This window comes from Epinephelus moara, chromosome 6 (assembly GCF_006386435.1).
Source record: "Epinephelus moara isolate mb chromosome 6, YSFRI_EMoa_1.0, whole genome shotgun sequence".
Taxonomy (NCBI): domain Eukaryota; kingdom Metazoa; phylum Chordata; class Actinopteri; order Perciformes; family Serranidae; genus Epinephelus; species Epinephelus moara.
Genome location: NC_065511.1, coordinates 7138447 through 7160245, shown reverse-complemented (window position 1 = coordinate 7160245; position 21799 = coordinate 7138447). Strand labels below are relative to the sequence as shown.

At 39.9% G+C, this 21799-nt stretch overlaps 1 protein-coding gene and 1 long non-coding RNA gene across 2 annotated transcripts in view; one reads left to right on the top strand and one right to left on the bottom strand.

Annotated features, from left to right (window-relative positions):
* The window catches only part of tsnare1 (T-SNARE Domain Containing 1), a 1274638-nt gene that overhangs the window by 698911 nt on the left and 553928 nt on the right, over positions 1-21799 (bottom strand). The gene's annotated exons all lie outside the window — the stretch shown is intronic.
* On the top strand, positions 7086-20620 carry LOC126392374 (uncharacterized). The gene is made up of 3 exons (XR_007570174.1): positions 7086-7271; positions 18483-18708; positions 20412-20620. It is a non-coding gene; the product is annotated as an uncharacterized LOC126392374 (long non-coding RNA).

Below are 21799 nucleotides of genomic sequence, written 5' to 3'. Positions count from 1 at the left end.
TGCGCCTGACCACTCCTCATTTTTAGACCAACACAAGAAGCGCAAGTTCATTTGCTAGTTAGACGACGAGGGCACAGGGCGTGAAAATGACAACTGCGCCTGCATCTAAATAGCAATGACACTTGTGACATGGATTATGCGCCCTCCGCCGTCCGCTTTACACCATCTAAATAGGGCCCTATGTGTGTTAGTTACCTAGAGTTACCTGACTCAGTTGAAAACTGGTTTTCAGCATGTTCCTACAGCTACACAGACATTGCAGAGTAGAGGACCTAAGTAGAGTGAGCAAAATTGGTTGTGAGATTTGAATCAGTGGTTGCAAGTTGAACTTCAATCAGGTAGTGTTTATATGCATGTTTAAAATGTGTAATGGAGGTTATTACTGTAATGCAGTATGGGATCTCGTTCCGGATTTTAGCAAAGTGTGAAAAAAAAAATTTGGGACCTTAATTGCTTTTGTAAGGCAGTACAAGAATAAGTACATGTGAATCTGATCTCGTGATGTGTTCCTGTCTTGTGTTGTGACCTAGAGGTAGAGCAGTAAGTTGTATCGTTTTTTTGGATTAGAGTTGTTTTGGATCTGTTTTGTTCTCACTTTGTGTGTCTGTGTGTGTATCATGGCAATATGTGGTCCTGGTGATGTTAATGGTCTGAGTAATGGCCGAAAGTAGGGGGTTAGGAAATAGGGAAGGGGCCATTAGCCTCCCCCAACTTTAAGCCCCTGGTTCATGAAATTTAAAGGCCCTGATACACCAAGCCGACAGTGAGCCGCTGGTCAGTGTTGGGCCACTGGTGAGCATCTGTTTCCCTAGTCAGTGCACTGTGTCCTACACCATTGCCCCTCCTCAGCCCCTGTTGGCTTTTTTTTTTTGGGTGAATAAAATCACTCTGATTGGCAGTTCAAAGAAAGAGAAATGGAAGTGAGAAAGGCAAACAAACAGCTTAAGTTAAGAGGGAGTGAGATCAAAACAAACTTGTTCCTCAAGGGACTGTTTGTAGTCCGAGTTGTATCCGTTTATGGAAATTAGCTGAAATGACCAGAACAAAAAATAAAGTGGAAGCCTTGGCCCCTGCTAGCAACACTGGAACCCCCAAATACTGGCTGTTGTTATCGTTGTCAGATAATAGCTGATGGGCTTTGAGACTGGATATAACCAAACATGTAGTATTGGTATTAATACAGTAATTAAGTATGTGATTGGTCTTACTCCTTATTTAAACAAGATTAAACTTGATGAAGTGACTTTGCGCAGCTGAAACACGCACATTGCTGCTTGCAACTTTCATTTTGAGTCATTAGGACTACTTGCATCTGCTGACTATTAAAGGTTTGCTTCCAGCTATATTACTGCATTTGAGTTGCTATTTCAAGCTACTTTCTTTTTCTATTCCACAACATTTCACAGAGAAATATTGTACTTTCACTCCACTTTTTACACTATATTTATTTGAGAGCCATGGGTGGCAAATGTGTTGTTTCTCGAGGGGTGGCCGAGACAGCTGCTTGTGCTGCTGGGATAATTAAAATACCTTGGGTGAAAGATGGAGTGTACTGCTACAGAAAAAGCAATTGAAACAATACAAATATAGCTTCCCTCAGCTGCCTGCAGAGGTGGGGTTGCTCAGTGGTGGTCCTGGATGTCATGGTGCCCAATGGTTAACTCCAACTTGTTAAAAAAATGTATCCATTTTTTAAAAGGTCTAGTTTAGTTAACACTTGAAATAATAAAGGCACATGCAAATGACAAGGTAAGACAAAATGTATACTATACTTTGGTGTAATACGTGTTACAATGGCTTTGTAACACTTGTTAGGGTCTATTAGGTCAGATGGCTGCAGTTCACAAGGTGATGCATCTGATGCACATTTATGCCACTGTACTGGACGAAACCAATAAGTGGACAAAACCTAAAGGTGAACATCAGGACAGCAGGAAAATTTAATATAGAAATGGAGGTTTGGCTCCTAATTAAAACTTTGCCTTGCTGAACCTTGCTATTCTCCTCTAACCCTGTCTCCTGACAAGTACTTTTATATAGTTTGCAACAGTAAGTACATTTTAAAGGACATGTTTTCTTTCTAATGAGGAAAATGTTGCTAATTTACGTATCTGGTAAGTCACAGAAATGTTGTTACTGAACGTATCAGTGTCCACAGGTACCTTTGGAGTCCTCCTGTCCTTTGGCTCATTACTACTCACCTCTGATCTGATGCCTATCTGTCCAGCTTCTCCTCATCTCCAATTATGGAGCAATTCTTACTTCTGTGTAACATGTTTTCCTGCTTTGATACCTTGTTTCTAACGATCTCCTGATCTTTTGAGTTGTTTGCCTGATGATATCTGTCTGCCTTATGCTAGCCTTTGAAAATATTACTGGCTAATGGCTGATTTATTGTCATAACCGCACCATGTGCAAGTGGCCTGTTTCATAGTAAGCGGTTATACTTTTGTGGTGGTGTGTCTGTCTGTGCTACTGTGTTGAGTTACAGTAAGTCCTATAAAGTCTGATTGATTCAACTAACAAATCTAGAACATACATAAAACATGGATTCCATGGAAACATGGACAAAAGTACAAAATTCAGCCTCATTAGCAAAATTCACAGACAAAACGATTGTTTTTGATCCCCACATATTCAACATGCTAATATTATTAGCATAAGCCTACGGCATTTTAAATTGCACAAATTAGCCAGCAGATAGTGGACTTTTTCTCTACCCAAATGAAGCCAAGAATAGCAACATTTAACAAAGGTAACGTTACAAAATTGGGCTCAATTATAGCTCACAAGGTTCACTGACAAAACAACTGTCTCAAACTAGACACGTTTTCATCACAAACACAAAATGCCAATGTTGTTAGCATCAGCCTGTGACATTTCCTGTGGCATAAAGTAGCCTAGCAGCTAGCAGACTTTTTCTCTACCCAAATGAAGCCAGGATAAACCACACACAAGGCTTCAAATGCTATTTTGTGGAGGCTTTTTGTCTTCGCAATTTGTTTCTTATCTGTGACATAAAAGTAAATAAAAGCTAAGTTTTCACTGAAGGAAATGGTTTTCAGTTTACAAAATTAACAGATGATCTGCATTACTGCAACTTTTCTGGAGGAGTGCACATCAGGCTTTGGGGTAGAGTCCGCATCTATGCAGAGACTACACCGTAGATTTGGTGTCGATTCAACGCACAAGTTCAGTATTAATAGGCCCTCTGGAGCACTGCTCAGCCTTGCATCCAATATTTCCCTGTGGCCACTCATGGTATTGCGTCAAAAAAAATTAGTATTATTGTAAAAAATTACAAAAAAACACACGGCTGTAAAAAAGACCTCTTTAAAATTTTTGACGGCCACCTCAAACTGCAAACAAGGTCAACTGTGACTATTTATGTTATGAATTTTTGATTCATTGAGGTCAATTTTATTTTGAATAGGCACCATCTTTGGGTCCAGTATGAAGTTAATATTACACATCTGTCAGTATAACCCAGCTTAACTCAGTGTTGAATCCTTGTATTCCCTTAAACTAAATTTTAGAAGTATTTTTCCACAGAACAAGAACTGTGGATTTTGTCCACCTTCACTCACACTGGAATCATGCTGTGAAGGGAACACTTTATGATCAGTAGGACAAACGATTGCAGCAATCAGACACAGTCTCAGTGTACATGTACGTGGATGTGATTATTGTATAAAGAACCCATATAAAATATATTTTGACCAAGCTAACTGTCTTGTTTTGGGTCTTCTTTTCTGTTGAGAGCCTATATAACAGTCCTGCTGTTGGCAAACAAGAAAAACACATGCCAGAGGTCTACTGAGGAAACAAATAGGATTACATAGCTGCAGTGATAAAGGTAAAGTTTAATTTATAAGTAACTGTTTAAATAGATAATTTAATAAGTAAAATTATTTATCAGCTGGAGGGGAACTTCAACAACATGCACAGCAGCAAGTCACTTACAAACATCTGTCTTTGTTTATTTCCTTAAAATCTGAACAAAATACAGTTTTCCATCCAAAGCATCACTTTTTGTCCTCCATCAAACTGCAGTTACACCAACAGGCAGCTGTCACAAGCCCTTTTTAAATAGGAAATGTGCAAATTTGCAGGAAAGCCCAATCAGTCTTTTTTCAGCATTGGCAGTATAAAAACAAAATCGGGGAGTGCAGCGAAATGGCGCCTACCTACTTTTGTTCATACAGAATGTGCCTTTTTCAGGGCAATGGCGGGCGTGAGCAAGTAACAAAACCTGTAGCTGAGCATGTGATGTAAACAGTGACGTAAACTAATGACTTGCGCCTTGCTCCGAGGGAAGCCGCTGCTGGTCAGTCCTTGAGCGATTCTCTCGTAAGTCGGCCCATCCTTCACTGTTCCCGTCATTTGACGGTTAATGGCCTCTACATTTGCGAGGACAAGGAGGGCGCACAATTCTTTGTCTTCCCAGTTAGTTTACTGTAGTGTCTGTCAGGTTTGTGTTTCCCTCTTGCTACTAGCTGCTCTCCAATTCCTGCTATCAGCTGTTTCCTGTTCGTCCACTGCCAGTGGGTCGCACGTGTGGCGTCATCAACAGCTCCTCCCATAAGTAATCAACAGCCTGGTGGAAGGGTGCCTTGTTTTTTTTTAAACCAAAAAGGTTTCGCCAATATGTTTACTCCTAAAAAATTTGGCACCTCGGATAAACTCGCCAATCCAGCCCTGTGTGTCTAAACGCTCACAGCTTGCCGGCAAAACGGCCCAACATTCACCGAAAATCTGGCAGTGAAAAAGGGGCTACTGAAACTCAGCCGGACACACAGTTCCCGACAGCAAATACTGACAAACTGTTGTTTGATAAGTTTATGTCCTTACAGCACATATGAACATGTGGTTACAGACTGAGCTGTTTTACAATGACAGTTTCAACAGAAAAGTTCTTAAAATTCAATGCACTGACCACAACTGATTTAAGTGGGAAAGCATGAGACACCTCTGAGTCATCTCGTTTGTTTACTCCAATAACAAGAACATTCCGTCACAATGTGCAACTTCACAAACCTAATCAGAGTCTAATCACTTCTTTCTCAGGAGTCCAACACTCTGAACACCATTAGCATTAGCCCCACTCAGGTTATGGGGCTATGGATGTATATTAATGCTTACAGTATACACTATATGTCCAAAAGTATGTGGACACTCATCGCTACTCATGCAACGCAGTCACAGATACTTCTGTATCTGCACTGGGGCTATTTTTCCCAGTTTGGTCAAGGCCCCCTATGTCCACACTAATAAGAATTCCGTACATACAAGCATTTTATCACCATTTCAGTGCAATAAATCTTGAAAACACAAACATCTTTAAGAAAAGAAAAAAAAAAAAAAAACCTATACTCTATGACCAGTCACTTACAATGGGCATGCGAGGAAGCAGATTGTCTACTCTGGAGTCAGTTGCTTAGTTACAGAAAATATTACATAGATGTTTTGTTTGCAGTTATTGTGCATGTCTTTTAATCAGTGTTCAGCAAGTTACACTCAAAATGTAATTTATTACATGTTAAGAGTGACCTTCATTTGAAAGTAATGTTACTTTGAGCAAAATGAGCTCAGAAGAACTAATGCTCATTTTAAATGGATGAGGGTCATGTTGTTTCACAGAAGGTAATCAAAGCACAGAAGCTGCAGTTTATTACAGTTCATTTCAAATCCAGTGCTGCACAGGTCTGACCCATTCATGCATTCACATACAGTGGTTACCATCCACTAGATTAGAATAAAAACAAAAATGACAAAGAACAACAAAATAGCCTAGACCTTTCTAAATAAATGATTAGCCTCAGACACAGTGAGGGTCAAGCAGGGGATCAAAGTCTGATAATTACGATATATGGACCAATATTTGTGGACCTATGATATGTAACACAATGAACAAATATTGAGGGCAGCACAACAAATGGAATAGCATGAGATTAAATCACTATTATGAGCGCATATTCAAACACCGGATCTGAAAGACCAACCTGTCAGCTACAGCAGCACTGGTGAGAGTTATGCATAAGAACAGGACTGTGTACCGGTGTTGCTCTGCCCCCAAAATGAACGGAGTCCCAAAGCGAAGCAGTGTTGGACCATGGAGAGCAAGCTGACTGATCGACGATTGTCGGCTCAGGGTCGTGACAGCAAGGCAACAGGTAGGCCAACATCCCTGACCTTTAGCCTGGCAGCAGAGTGCTCGCTCTCCTGAAATATGAACGAACAGCGAAGCCCTGGAGGCCCTAGGGGAATGTTTGCCTTAGGTAATTGTATCAAGTACCCAGGGTTGTGTTTGCCATGTCAATGAGTGGATTTAAACAGCAGGCAGATTGTCTACTCTGTGTGGTCGGTTTCTTAGTTAAATAAACTACTACAGAGATGGCAAAAAGTAAGATAGACATTACTTTAATTTTTGGCCAATCAAAGGGAAATAAATTCTGTTAACTGAATATCTGTAGTAAATACCAAAAGACTAATCAATATTTTAATCAGTTTTCTATAAGCTGGAATATACCAGTGGTGTAAAACAGGTTTCCACAAATCAGGAACAAGCATTAAAAACATAATCCAAAGTGGTAACAATATGGCTTGAAGGAATTATACCTCATTTCATATGCAAGTAAATATATCGATTGATGACATAGTAAACTATTCATGTATGCTACCTGCAATTTTATAGAAGGCTTCTTAAAGAGTCACCATGGGCAAGTGGCCAGAGAAAACACAATTATTAGTTCAGTGCAGTGTTGCTTTCGTTAACGATGACGTAATGATTTCATTAACGCACGGTGACGAGCTAGATATAGCTCTTTGATGATGAAAATATGACGAGACGTATATGTTGTTTTCGTTGACCAGACGAGACGAAAATGTTAGTGGGTTAACTACGAAAATGTATTATATTTCTTCCAACTGTGCTTGCAATCTGTTTGCCAAATGCTCGAAATATAAACACCTGCATCTTGTCCTTGTTTGATCACGCCCACCACCAGGCATGCCTGGGCATGCACAGTGCAAACCGGGGCAGTCACACACACACCATGGCAGCAACTTCTGCACAAGGACTTGGTGGACGGAAAAGAAAAGAAAAGTGATGATTTATGGATATATACTTTACACATAATCCAGCAGAAAATACAACGGAATGCGTTGTACTGGGGGACAGAGGTACACGTTGTGGCTACAAACTACGTGGCAAGAATACGACCAACCTCAAGAGGCATTTGAAAGCTCACCATGCTGCTATTTTTGCGACGGTAAGTTAATGTTACAAGGAGTTTTGTTAACAAATCATATTTACTAGCTTTGATTATGTCACTCGACAATCGGTCTGTGATGAATTTCCTATTAAGTTTTCCATAACACCGTGACCTGGGAAAAATGAATGGGACTGCTAGCTTCAGGCTAACTGGTTAAGCTAACTTAAATACAATTAGTGTGTTACGTGTTAAACTTGTCCTAGAGGCATTTTTGGCCTGACAGCAACTGCATGCTTTGTCATGTATTGGCCCATATTTGAGTTACTGTGAAACATAAGGGGCGAAATGTAGCTTTTTAGACATGTTGTTGTTCCTTAATATATGTAAATGAACAGCAGCACACCTGGTTACTCTAACATTAGCAACATGTTTAGCCAGTATAACACTGTGGTGTTAAGGAAAGAACCAGACGTATTTCTTTTTGAACATCAATTGTATTGCAACACAACCTGTCAACCTCAATTACAATTTCCTTTACCTGTATTGGCCTAATTTAATGATTTCAAAAATTAATGACTAAAACTAGACTAAAACTATCAAGGAAAGAAATGACTAAAATGTGACTAAAACTAATAAGCATTTCGTCCAAAAGACTAAGACTAAAACTAAATAAAAAATGACTGCCAAAAACATCACTGGTTCAATGAGAACAACAACAACCTTGCAAATAAAAGAAAACAGTATTCCTCCTCAGATTTCCCCAAATCACCAACTGAATGTAGGAAAGCTTCTGTACTGTAAAATACAGTTTGTGCTACTGTAATGGTATGTTCGGTGACCCCGTAAAGCCTGGAATGGAAAGTCCAGTGTTACTGGCAATTTTCTGTTTCTAAGTAATTAGTGCCATACCTAAGTTAAAATTAGCTGAATAAATCAGATGAAAGACTGAACTGGAAAAAAATAGTTGAAGCTTTTTGAGGCCCCTGTCACCCCTTTAAGGAGCAAAGTGGAATAGTCCACCCCCTCACAAGGATTTGTCTGTAAACACAGCCAGAGACAAGCAAGTGACTGCTCTGCCATCACTGTTATGTCTTTCCCAAGAAAGGGAAATCAGGGTTCAAAAAATAAAAGGAATGAAAGGAAAGGAGAAGAAGAAAAAAAGCCTGCTTATGCAAAGGGCCCAGAATTTGGTGCTATGCCCCTGTAAATGCCCATGGCGTCCAGAACTCATAGCCTATTCTGCTATTAAATATTGGTGGAATATACAGGTGTCCACATACTTTAGCCATGGTGTGTTGACAAATATCATCTTGACCTATGAAGCTTATATAGCTGTATGTCCATAAACAAGAATCAGTAAGAAAAAGAGGCTATGTTCTTTGTTTGGTGTATGTATAAACTTATGTACTCTAGTTTTATTTTGGAGACATAATATTTTCTTAAGTTGGCATGAAAGTGTGCAGATACATCCAAACTACCACACACACACACACACACACACACACAAAGCTTGCTAATTAGAGCAGACACTCAACAGAAACATGCACAGGTAAATGTGTCACCAAATGTATTAAAGCTGCCCTGCTGCTTTGGCTTGCGAATGAGGCTTTTAGCCTTCAGAGCTGAAATGTGTTGTGACACCACTTATTCACTAACTGGCTCACAGCACTGTCCTTTCAACAGTTTAAAATAGAGATTTAATACATGTAAGAAACATATATTATTCTAATGTATCATGAAATTATTATAAGAACATTAGAAATGAAGAGGTGTAAAAAAAACATTCAAGTGAATCTGACTGAACAAGGTTAATGTACATTCTGAAACAGTGAAGCAGTTGTGGTTCCTAGGGAATCTGTTCTACTAAAATGTGAATTAAAAAGTATTTGATTTGCAAATTATAAAATTCTAACATTGAGAGAAAACATGACATGTTCATGATATTTTGAAATTTTAAAATCTATGAAACCCTTCAATTTTTAAGGATTTCTAAATTACATTTTTCTTTATGGGATCCATGTACCTGAGAGGTGAGTGCTGGTGTTGTTGCAGTTTTGTGGGAGATCTGTGAAATTCTAGGGATACTGGGCTAACTGTTACGTGTGTAAAATATTAACCATTACTAGGCCTGTGTAGACAGCCAAATTGATTAAAACTGAACCGCAAGGACCAACATCTGGGAAGATGAATGGTTCAGACTCAACACCCGAGCCCAAGAATGGACGGAGAGAGGAATCACACCGACTGAATGCCTTGCCAGTGGGCACGACCTCCCATGGCCAACCTGGAAGACCCTCAACAGACTATGTGTGGAGCAGGGGAGGTGCAAAGTACTGATGAAAGAATGGAAATATCACACAGAAGACAAATGCAGCTGTGGAGCAGTACAGACCATGTCCCATCTACTGGAATGTAACGATGCCCCCCAGTGCAGCCCCCAAGACCTGGCTGAACCGACCCCAGCAGCTGTGACCTGCGCTAGATACTGGCAAAACGACATTTGAGATTGCAAAGGACTCGAAGAAGAAGATTACAACACATCCTGTACTCTGAACAGCTACTTCTCATTTTCAATATCTGTTTACCCAGAAAAAATCTTCAAGAAGCCTGAACCTCAGCAGCCAGATTTTGTGGTATTTTGCCCATCTTTTATGGGCTCCAGCAAACTTTGCAAGGAAATAGATCTCATTTAATTATCTCACAGCTAAAGATAAAGCAGAATCTATATTTCTGTATCGAATCAACACCATACCTACAGCATAGCCTCTGCATGGACAAAGAGCCTGTGGCAACACAGACCTCCTGTCTCTTTTTGTAAGCTGAAAACTGTTTCCCTCAGTGAAAACAAAGTTTTTATTTATTTTTATTTCACAGATAAGAAACAATAAATTGTGAAGAGAATAAAGCCCCCACAAAATAGCATTTTATGTCTTGTGTGTGATCTATCCTGGCCTCATATGAGTAATGGAAATCTACGCTAGACTCGAGGCTAATTTATAAAGTGTAAAATGCCATAGGCTTGTGCTAATAACGCTAACATGTTGTATTTGTTTGGAAAATGTGTTTAGTATAAGACAGCTGTTTTGTCGGTACACCTTGTGAGCTTTAATGGAGCTGAATTTTGTAATGTTATCTTAGTTAAATGTTGCTGTTGTCCCTGGCTTCATAGAGGAAATCTTTGCTAGCCGCTAGGCTAATTTATACAGTGTAAAACGCCATAGGCTTGTGCTAATTACATTAGCATCTTGTATTTGTGGGAAAAATGTGTCCAGATAAAGACAAGTGCTTTGTCTGTGAATCCTTATGGTGAAGCCAAGTGTACATGTATTTGAAATTGTTGCTATTAAGCCATATTTAATGTGTGTTTTGAATCAACTACAGCACTTCACAGAAACCCCACCGCCGACTAGTGTTTTGGAGGTGTAACTGAAGAGGGACAATGACACACCACCGTACTAGTATAACTGCTCACAATGGCATAGGCCACGTACGTAGGCTACGGCATAGGCTCTGCATAGCGCTGACGCACAAGTATAAATCCGCCTTAAGAAGTACAATTGGATGGCTGCATGGTTCATATTCCACACGTATTCTACAGGTTAAATGACTTTAATGTAGCTTTGTGGCTGTACTTCTTACAGGAGTTAAAAATGCAGCTGGGGATGCCAGTTTCCTCAGTGAGAGGGTTCCTCAAGGTTATCAGTACAGTGGCGGGCCATTAGTCCCTCCCTAGTTAACAACATTAGCTCTGTCAGCTCTGTTGTAGTTGTTTAGTGCTGTTTATGGAGTTAGCACCATTAGCTGCCAACTCAGCTGCCTCTATGTTGAGAATCATGTCCAGACAACTCAAACACTATGAACTTCACAAAGTCTCATTAAAGCCAACACATTGTCACTCTCAACTCATCAAATACCAACATCAGTGTCAGTTTTTTATTCTGTATTTTTTTTTTTTTTTGATTGTGACTTTTCAGAGTAGACTTCTGTTTTCACAGGAAATGTACAGTGTCTGCTTATTAAATGCATACAGTCTCTTTAAAAAAAAAAAAAAAAAGCTGAAAAACTTAATCTTTAGGTTTACTTCCTTAGGTTCAGGCAACAAAAGCACACGGTTATGTTTAAAAAAAAACATGTTCTGGCTTAAAATAAGTATGTTTGTTATTAACGTAATGTAGCATCACATGATATATCACAAATGCCACATGACATATGTCACTGGCATTGTATGCTACACATACTAGCCTCCTGGGTGAACGTCCTGAGTTTGTTTGACCCATTTACCTACCCTCCCTCCTGATCTGATCTGTGTGTGTCTCAAACCACTGCTATAGGGTGCCTCTGTACATCTGACACAGACAAGGGCTGCTTGTTAAGAGTGAGACCAGGTTTTTAGAGAACTTCGGCATATTACGTGAAAAAGTAGTAGCTACTCAAAGATAGTTGTAAACCCTTGCTCTTGATAACCTGCTGAGACATTGCTGGAGCTCACAGTGGTCTGTAATTTTACAAGGATATTTGTTCAAAACATCCAAACACCACTTTTCAGCCATTTAGCAGTTGCTCTGATGAGGCCAGCTATCCCGGAGCCCATGTTGTTATTTATTCGACAGACGCATCTCCGTCACTATTAATTTGCCACATCTAAAAGATCGGGCTGCTGCAGCTGGACGGGGACAGGGAGTGAAAACAATGACTGGAGGCAGCATATTGCATGTTGAAGGAAGAATTAAATGAGCATAAGCCCTCTGGCTTTATGTCCTAGGTCATCTGTTAATTTTTCATGGGTGCCTCACTAATTCATGAGGACATCTGTTTTTGCATTTTCCATTTTATGAGTCCCATGTTCGGCAGTTATGAGAGACTCCAGCTGCAAACTGATTAGACGTGACTTCTGATGGAAACTCTAGCAGAGGAAAACTTTGCACAAACACAACATAAACACACAGACACATGCTGGCATATGTTGGCCTGTTACTATAATTTGCAAAACTAAAAGTTTAAGCCCAACTAGTTCCCCCTTGAGAATGTAGCCTACTAAAAAACAAAGTGAAAAACATACTGATAATTTGCCTGAAGGTGCTTTTATACCTGTAGTTGGGTTCATTTGGTCACACCAGAGGGAAAAAATGATCCATTGTTGCATTATAGTTTTGGTTTGGTTCCTGTTCACACCGACTTTTTGCAAACAAACCAACAGGAGTAAACATGAAGTTCTACCAACTGACAGGTACCTTATTGATTAGACAGTTTTGGCATTTGTCATCCTGCACTATCAGTGCATCATCAGGACCCACGTGAAGAAATCAAATTCTGGTGACTGACAGACGTTTATGCAGCAGCACTTGAAAGCTTCTAAAGTGTTTACGTTCTTTGGTTTAACAAAGAGCACAAAGTGAAACAACTGATTGTAAGCATTATTAGTAGGATATTATTAGACTACAAATCAGTGGCATGCTATGAATAATGACCAACATAGAGACAGGATGAAAAGAAGACGTCTTGTACAGTAATGATTCAGGGCTAAATACTGTGAGATCACTGTCACACACTTTTTAATGGACTTAATGAACAAAGTACACAGAGTCAGATACAATGATGGCAGTTTTAACAGAAATACCCTCACTGATGTGCATACACTGTATGTGTTACCATGGTTACATGTAAGCATTGGCATAAATAGGTTATTGGATATTAGCAGCCTTTATCAGGATCAATTATAAGATTGCAGATAGATTTCACGATCAGCAACTGGATTATTATTGTTAAGCTGTTGCTAAAATCACATCTCTGCTATCATAAAATCCTGTGGTTGGTTTTCTTTCACACCACACACAAACCGCACCAGAGTCCTTTTCAAGTGGTCTGGGTTTGGTTGTTTGGTCCACACCAGAGTTCGATTAACAGCTTTCACACCAGCCCAAACAATCTGTAATAACTGTGCAAATGGACTCGACTTTATTCTAACCAAACCAATCAGATTAGGTGTGAATGCACTCTAACCTAACTCTAACTAGCCTTACCAGTAGTGGATTGAAAAGGGTAGGGTTTGTCCTTAGGTGCTAAGAAAAGTTCACTGAGTCATAAAAAGCAAAGAGCTGATCCCAAGCATCCACTCTGTCAGGTATCAGGTAACACCACTTTTACATTTTTAGACCCACTCTCTGACAAGACTCTGGCAAGTTGCAGAAGAGTTCTCACTTATCCTGCAAAATAGCTCAGCATCTACTGCATGGATTGGCACGAGATTCGACAAACGCATTCATGGTTACAAGATGATGAATCTCAGTGACTTCAGTGATGCCCAGACTTCTCCTCTAGCTCCACCATGAGGTTGACATTTGCAGTTCTTAGTACAGTATCTCAACAATTATTGGATGGATTGCCATTAAACGTAGTAAAGGATCAGGATGAAATGTAATCACATTGATGATTCTTTGGCTTTTTATCGAGGGCTATCATTGGTTTAAGATTTCCTTTTGTCCAGTGCTATGGTTTATTAACCAATACCTGCAAAGCTAAATAGCATTCCATCAGCCTCAGCTGTGTTTTATGGTTTTATGCTAATTAGCAAATATTAGCATACTATCAAGATAAAGATAACATGGTAAGCCTGGATTTATTTAAAGCCTGGATTTAGGTTTACAACTCTCTGTCTAATTCTTCAGCAATGCATGGGATGTTCATGATATGTATTTCTTTAATATTCTACCATGACAGTCTAGATGCATTTCAGGGGTTGTCGCACCAAAAAAGTAGGGCCGATTGATTAATCGATTTCAAACTGTGTTTGGAAACAATGTAATTAGCAAATAACAAAGCCTGTGATTTAGGATACACATTATGCAGCGTGTCTGGGTTTAAGCTGTCACACAATCGTTTGATAAATCAGTGCCATCTTCCTTTTGTGACAGTCAAACATGTAATAACCCAAGGAAAATTATACATTTGTGGTGCAGATAAAATTGCCTCAGCTGAGCCCAAAGTGACATTGGACAATTTAGTCCTGCAGAAAAGCAGCACATGGGAGTGTTTCTGGTTTAGGACGACAGATGTGAGGCCTGTCGTGGAACAGTCGCCAAATCCCAAGACAACACCACAAACCTGAAAAAGTACCACAGGCACCTATATGATGAGTGTTCCTCAAAGATGTCAAGTGAAAGGTGGGATGATGTAGCCCAGTCTCATTAACAAACTGCTATTTCAGAGTCATTGCAGCTGTTGGTCCATATAAAAAGAGCTCACAAAGGCACCATGAGGTAAATGAAGCCATAATGCACAACCTCGCCAAAGACGTGGTGTCTATAAACACCATGACCAAAGGGTTCCAAAACTCCTCCGAATGCTGGATAAAAGATTCCCTCCTGCACGTATTTCAGTCAAGCTGCCCTCAGCACTGTACGTAGAATGTAGGAAAAGTTTAGACAGACTTGAAAAAGGGGAGTATTAGGCCCCAACAACCAAATGGTGGTTGAGCAAGACAAGTGAGCTGCACCAAAGCAGTGTTAATATCGTTGACGAAAACTATGACCAACAGTTTTCGTCAACAACCTTTTTTCCAAGTCAAAAATGAGACAATGAAAAATAGATCTTGTTAATAAAAAATAAGACAAAATCTATGGTTCCTTTTTTGTGGACTAAACAGACATTGATAGCTGAGAAAGGCCGTGCTTGTAATTACCTTTAAATGCCACAGAGGGACAGGCTGATAAACTCTCAGCATCAGCCGTTGGTATGAGTTGTGAGCTGTAATTCAGCAGTAAATAATCAGCCCTGTGTGACTGACTGTGGATGATGGAGTTGCTGAATGGATTTGTGAAGTTTGTTACTTGCAGTGGTGGCTGTTAGCAGCTCCGCTTGTTAGCAGCTGAATGGCAGTGGAGCAAGCAGCCACCGGCCGCCCGACTTCACATCTGTTGATCCTCGCAGGACTCCACTGGACCTGAGAGGGTTTATGGGTTGATGCTGCGGTAGGAGGCTCAGTTATCTGTGAGTGTAACTGTGCTGTAAGTAAACAGTCTGAACTCAGACCAGTTTTCTCTGACAGAGATGAAAGTTTAGTTTGAATCACCAACTCTGTGAGAGGACACGAGTTTAAACCTCCAGTCTAACATGTTGCATCAGTTGTTTTTCTGCTTCTTAACAATGAGATGGATAAGTCAGAGTTTACAATGAACCTGTGTACAAATTGTAGTTGTCTCAGATTAGTTATTTATGTTGTTAAAGTTTTTGTGTAAATATAGAGATGTTGAGCTTTTCAAAAAGATGATCAGTAAGTGTGTGCACACATTAGCCTTGACAGCGCCACTGGCCCCTGCGCACATGTGAGTGATCGACGGTGACAACGTGTGTGTCAGCTTCGTCGAGTGTACCAAGTGCAGCACGATGCTGGTATATGACAGCAAAAAGACGGGGACCTCGACACTTAAGAGGCACTAGTGATGGGAATTCTGGCTCTTTTTAGAGAGCCGGTTCTTTTGGCTCGGCTCACTAAAAAGAGCCGGCTCTTTCGGTTCCCAAGTAGCTCCTCAGATTTTTGTTTCTTAAATTAATTTATTACCAACAATAATATAAAATTATGTGTAAAATAAATTACTAATGTAAAAAAAAAAAAAAAAATACATTGTATCAAATGTTTACTATTTATATGGCATTATATACTCTACAGAGTGCTACAAAAAATAAATTATAAAGTATAAAAAAACTTTTAACTATTTTAAACTTTTAGCTTTTTACTATTAAACACTTAACTATCCTAAACTTGTAACTATTTACAGTGCATTTACAGGTTTGCTTGCTTCCAATTGCACTGATGGATGAACAGTTCTCATGTGCCTGTGCAGGTTGTTTGGATATGAGATTTTAATCTTGCAGACTCTACACTCTGCCCTTGTATTGTCAATGTAATTGAAATGATTCCAAATTTTACTGCTTTTCCTGCTGTATTTATTTTCTCAACTTTTTTTTACCTTTCCAGCATGTTGTCTTTCTCTGTAGCGCCTGCTCTCTTTCTCTCTCTGTCTCCCTCCCTCCTGTTCATGTGCTCACTGTGCTGTGTGTGCCTGTAACCCCCGCCCCTCCCCCTTCTGCTCACCGCGGACACATAGACGACACCACACATATTGACCAATCACGTACGACTTGAACAGAAAAAAAAACCAAAAAACAACAACAAAGCAGCTCCCAATCAGGAACCGGCTCCCGTCGTTCATGTCAAAGAGCCGGCTCTATGAGCCGTTTCATTCGCGACCGACACATCACTAAGAGGCACATGACGAAGGCTTGCCATTGAAGAAGTCCTCAATGTCCACGTTCGTATCCTTAAAAAAAGTCGGGTTTAAACCAGGCTCGGGCTCGTAATTATAGTTAAAGGGACGGGTCGGGCCGGGCTCGGACAGAACATGCACAGGCTCAGGTGAGGTTGGGCTGGATTTTTTGGGCCCGATCTAAGCACTAGCACTTGTAGAAGCCATTGTTTCTAGCAAAGACGATGGAGAACAGGCGTTCTTCTTTGGCGCTCGTTCTCGGTACAGACTGACGCGCATATACTGCCCCCGTCAGTTCTGACAGGAATCATCACGGCCCGCTGAGGGCAAAGTTGTATCCGATACTTATGGTACCGAAAAAATAACAGGTATTATTATCATATTTTTTGCGTGTTGGCATTGACTTGGTACCGAAGTCACTTCTCATGACAACTCTAGTGCACATAATTCACCCCTTAAACCTGTCAAAAACTGCTGAAGAAATTACAGTTTGTTAGTGTGAAGAGATTATTTGTACTAGTAGAAAATAATTCTCTAAGTGAAATTTTTATTCAACCTGTCACCTTGATTCTAATTTCTGATGCATGAATTAACCTAACTGGATTAATTTAAAGATAATTAAACAGAAATCATAATTACTAAAAGTTGACTAAAATGTTATGAATTTACATTGACTAAAAACTATGAAGGATAAAAATGATTAAAATGTGACTAAAACTAACAAGCATTTTTGTCTCAAGATGAAGACTAAATCTAAAATAGCTGTCAAAATTAACACTGCACCAAAGTCTCACCACGCACTTAAGAAATGAAGACTTTTAGTTGAAGAGTTGCTCCTTGCAAACTTCATACTTTCCCACTGAAAACACAGGAGAGATTATTGCTCATGGACTAATAGTTTTCATCCACTGATAGTGGATCAAGCTTTATCAAAGCTGTGGAACTCAATCAGTGGACCAGGCCTCAGTGTTTTTGCCACAGGCTGCATCTTGGGATTGTTCAGTGTAGGCCTCTCATTCTTTATTTTTTCTTACTGTTGTTGACTGTATTACTTTCTGTGAAGCAAGTTGTGCTTTTGCTAGAAAAGTGCTAAAAGGTTTATCAGTATTATTGCTATTACATTTTAAAAAATCTTGACTGTACCTTACATAATGTTAATGTAAATGCTGTGAAAGATGATGCAAGAGTAAATTGGGCAGCCTCTATTCTTTAACACAAACATGACAAAACACACACATAGTAAAGGAGGTAGAGGGACATTGAAACCCCACATCCTTCATGTAAGGAGAGGGATGAGAGGTGGTAGAGTTGCTCTGTTTTTTGGCAAGGGTGGTTCAACGCCACTGATGAACTCAAGCTGTGCTGAGGCACAAAAAGAGTAAAATCTATTGGAGCATTGTTGATTAAAATGAGGCTCAGGGCAGATTGGGAAGGTGCTAGAGAAGAGCAAGGGTTTGTCTTAGGTTCCGTCTAAAGACAGGAAGATGTATCACCTGGTCCCAACCTAGTGGGACACAGAGGTCCTCAAATCAATCAAAAACGCCATCATCCTCTCCAGGAGTTTACAGATGCCCTCTCTAGGGGAAGCGTAAGCGTGTCACACCTGAAGCCAGTCCTGCATCTCCTGCAACATCAGCTCTGGCTGAAAATGACAAAAGGACACAAACCTTACCAAGGCAACAAAGTCAAGAGGCCTTGGCTACATGGAGGATAAATACAGCGACCCAGTCACATAGAAGCTTCTTGACATCACTTAGTTCCTCTATCCAAGATTCAAGATTAACTACATAAGCCCAGAGAATGTGCCACACATCACAGCAAGAGTAAGACTGAAATGACACTGGTGGCAAGAAAGCAAATCTGTGCAGGTTTTTGAAAACAAGATGCCACATGCAATCTAAGTTATTGTATTTTGATTACTCTGATTAGCACATTTCAAGACATTCACATAAATGTCCAAACTTACAGCACATTGCAAAACTTAAGAGCTCTCTGTGTTTTACAGGAAAAGATGGCTCGTGGCAGCACCACAGGCGCTATGCCTCATAGTTCAGCAGAGGCAGAGACATCCATTGTGAAGAAAGGAAATAAGTCATCGGGCAGCTTCTTTAAGAGCAGCCCTGCGCCCCCTGCTTCATCCTCTGTGCAGCTGGAGGATGCCATGGAAGCTGAGCTGAACAGCTAGCTGATGACTCATCGGTAGAGAGGAAGATCCCCTGGCCTGGAGGAAGGTACATCATGTTAACTTTCTGAGGCGAAGCAAACTGTCTCGCAAATTCCTGTGCACACCAGCCACGACTTCGCCATCAGACAGAGTGTATAGTGCTGGGGGCAATGTAGTCACATGTCAGTGTTCATGTCTAAAAGCAGCAAAGGTTGACATACTGGTTTTGTTGACAAAAACTCTGGAAAGGCTTCTTTAATGTGAAGTTATGACAGTAATATCTCAAACTAAATATATTTATAGCCTGTATTTATACATATATTTCAGGATGTGGTGCAGCCTTGGGAATAATCATCTTGAACCAAAAACGGTTTTCAAAATGTAACTTTTCAAAAAGCAGAGGGTCTTTTGGCTCAACTTGCTCCTGATGAGGGGATAATCACATAAGAAGAGAAAGTCCTGTGTTTTGTGACCCATTCACCCATCACAACTTAACTAGACTGCTCGGTCCGCTTCCTTCTTTACTCTGGTCAGTGCATTTGTCACGTGACCGCAACTTTCCAAAATACATGGGTTATACACAAATTACTGGTTCATCATAGCGTGGGATGTGTATCAATTCTGGTGCATTACCTTTTGTGCAACATTTATATTCATATTTATATTATTATATATAGTGATAACTTTTTTTTAAAATAATTATCGTGTGGTCTGTCAATTCAAAAGTTAAATGCTGAATATTAGTAAATAATAATCTATTGATTATAGATTGTGCAGTATTTAGATGCTGCTCCTCAGCCGCAATATCAGTGTCAGACTGTTTACAGAGAAGGCCTACTATTTTTAATGCAATGGTTTTGATTTTATTATTATTACTTTATTTGATTAACTTAACATAGTCACAGCTTTATTAGTAATTGTTCTATGTTTGATTGTTTTAATTTTAATCTAAAAACAGAAGTAGATGCATAATGGAAGTAATTTGATTCTCATTCCTGAATTAGAATGTAGAGTAGTTTATAGTACCTTATGTGGTTGCACTTTATATATTGAGCTAAAAGCTTGACTTAAAAAAGTGTTCACAATTAGACATTTTCATGTCTAATTGTGTCTGTAGACACTGAAAAATAAAATAAAAAAATGAGCCATCTGCAGTTTTAGTCCCATCCCGGTCAAACTCACACACTTGTTCATTGACACCCTTATCCATGTCCAGACTGACGGTGTGGCTGGGTTATTACAGCAGGAGGAGATAAGGCAGTCAGACAGGCTGGATGCAGGCCTGTGCTATAATAGCCATGAGCTTATCTCTCAGTTCCAATGACAGAGAACAGCTCGAACCAGGAGCAGACCTGCTGCCATTGTCTCCCTTTTATTTCTTTAACACCAGCCATTTTTAATCCCCAAATACACCGTATACTTGCAGCGTGGGAGGAAACGACATATTCTGCCTAATAATGCTGAGAAGTTTTGCTGTGTGAGGAGTGTATGTTGTACATGTTTGTTGTGGTTCTCCTTATTGTTTACTGGTGTTAATAAGGGGGCGGCTTAATAATGCAATGTAGAGACACTGGCTGTGTTCTCTCCACATGAGGAGACTAATTACTGTAAATCTAATCTGCAGGAGAGGCCTATATCCAATTACATGGAAATAAAGGCTCAGTGTGTTTCTGCCGTGCTGATCGTCTGATTGTGCATGAATAGACATATACGCTCTCATCTCTCGCTCTGTTTCTCCCTGTATATCTCTATGTGTGCATTTCTCCCCAGGCAGAATCCCATCCAGGACCTACATGTGTGTTCATCAAACAGAATCAATAAGATACAGCTGAAAATAGCAGCTTCTGTCTTTGCCGAAGATCCCGCTGACAATCCTCCACTATCCTCTACATTCTGACAAAGGAAATACTGAAAAGAGGGAAAACAACAAATATTTGTCGTGGAGGGAGAAGGTTGGAAGAGAGCGTAGCCCCGGGTCAAGCTAATGTAAAGATATCAGTTCATGAGCCATTATTAAAGCACATCAGCATCTGTATCTTGTATATGCATCTTGATTCTTTCTTACACATGCAAAGAACACATACACGATACTGCCAGTGATCTCATGGATGCAGTGTATGTGGGCCACACTAATGTTAGTAATGTGAAGGTTCTCTGGTCAAACTGCACAATAAGACTGACATGAAGAACATGGAAAACTAGAAGACATCACCATGAACATCTGTGTACATCTCTGCTTCTTAGGCCTACCATACATTAGAAGACTCTGAAAAGACCTCTAAAAGACTAAAGTCTGAGACCTTCTTACAATTAAAGACAGTGCAGATTTTTGGGCACACATGCTAAGATTCTGCAAAGACTGGGGATCTTGCAGGGTCCCTTTTTTCAAGACTACAACTGGATTCCTTTTGACATTATTTCCTATCCTGGTGGAAAATATCATGCCAAACTCCCTGTATATATAAATGACTAACAATTCCTTACCTCTCTGTAAAAACACATAACTCAAACACAAACAAAAAGAAACACGACGACAGTATTCTTGGCAATTTGGTATCAATAAATTCAATACGCTGTATTTGCGTACAAATTTTATATTTTGGTTTTTGTCACCTTGACTTGCAACAGCCCCTGTTGGTTAGCTGTGTTATTTTAGTGGGAGTGGGAATGAGAGGCTAACCTTTTAGAAAATTAGAATTTCTCACTAAAATAACTGCTGGTTGTTGGATTAGATATACACTGATTTAAACACAGACTTCTGTTCACTCTACAGCTCCACCAGTTTCTCCTCCCTTTCCACAGTAAAAGCAGACCGACTCTTGTTCGCACTCTTAACTGTCTACGTGGTTTGCTGCTTCCTGTGTGCAGCTATTGGTTGTTGACAGTGCTCACGTCATTGCTTTACTAAAACCTTATGATAATATTAAACATGTTTAATTTGCGTAACATCAAGATGAGAAATAGACTGACTTAAGACAGCTCACACTGAGTTTTATGATTACACCAATGATTACCAATGATGACATCATGGAGCAGATGGATGTGAAGACACCTTGTGCTCCTCCACCTTCAGCTTGAGGATGCCCCACAGGTGCACAGGTGAGTTTAGGGCTGGATACATACTTGGCCAGTCCATCACCTTCACCTTCAGCTTCCTC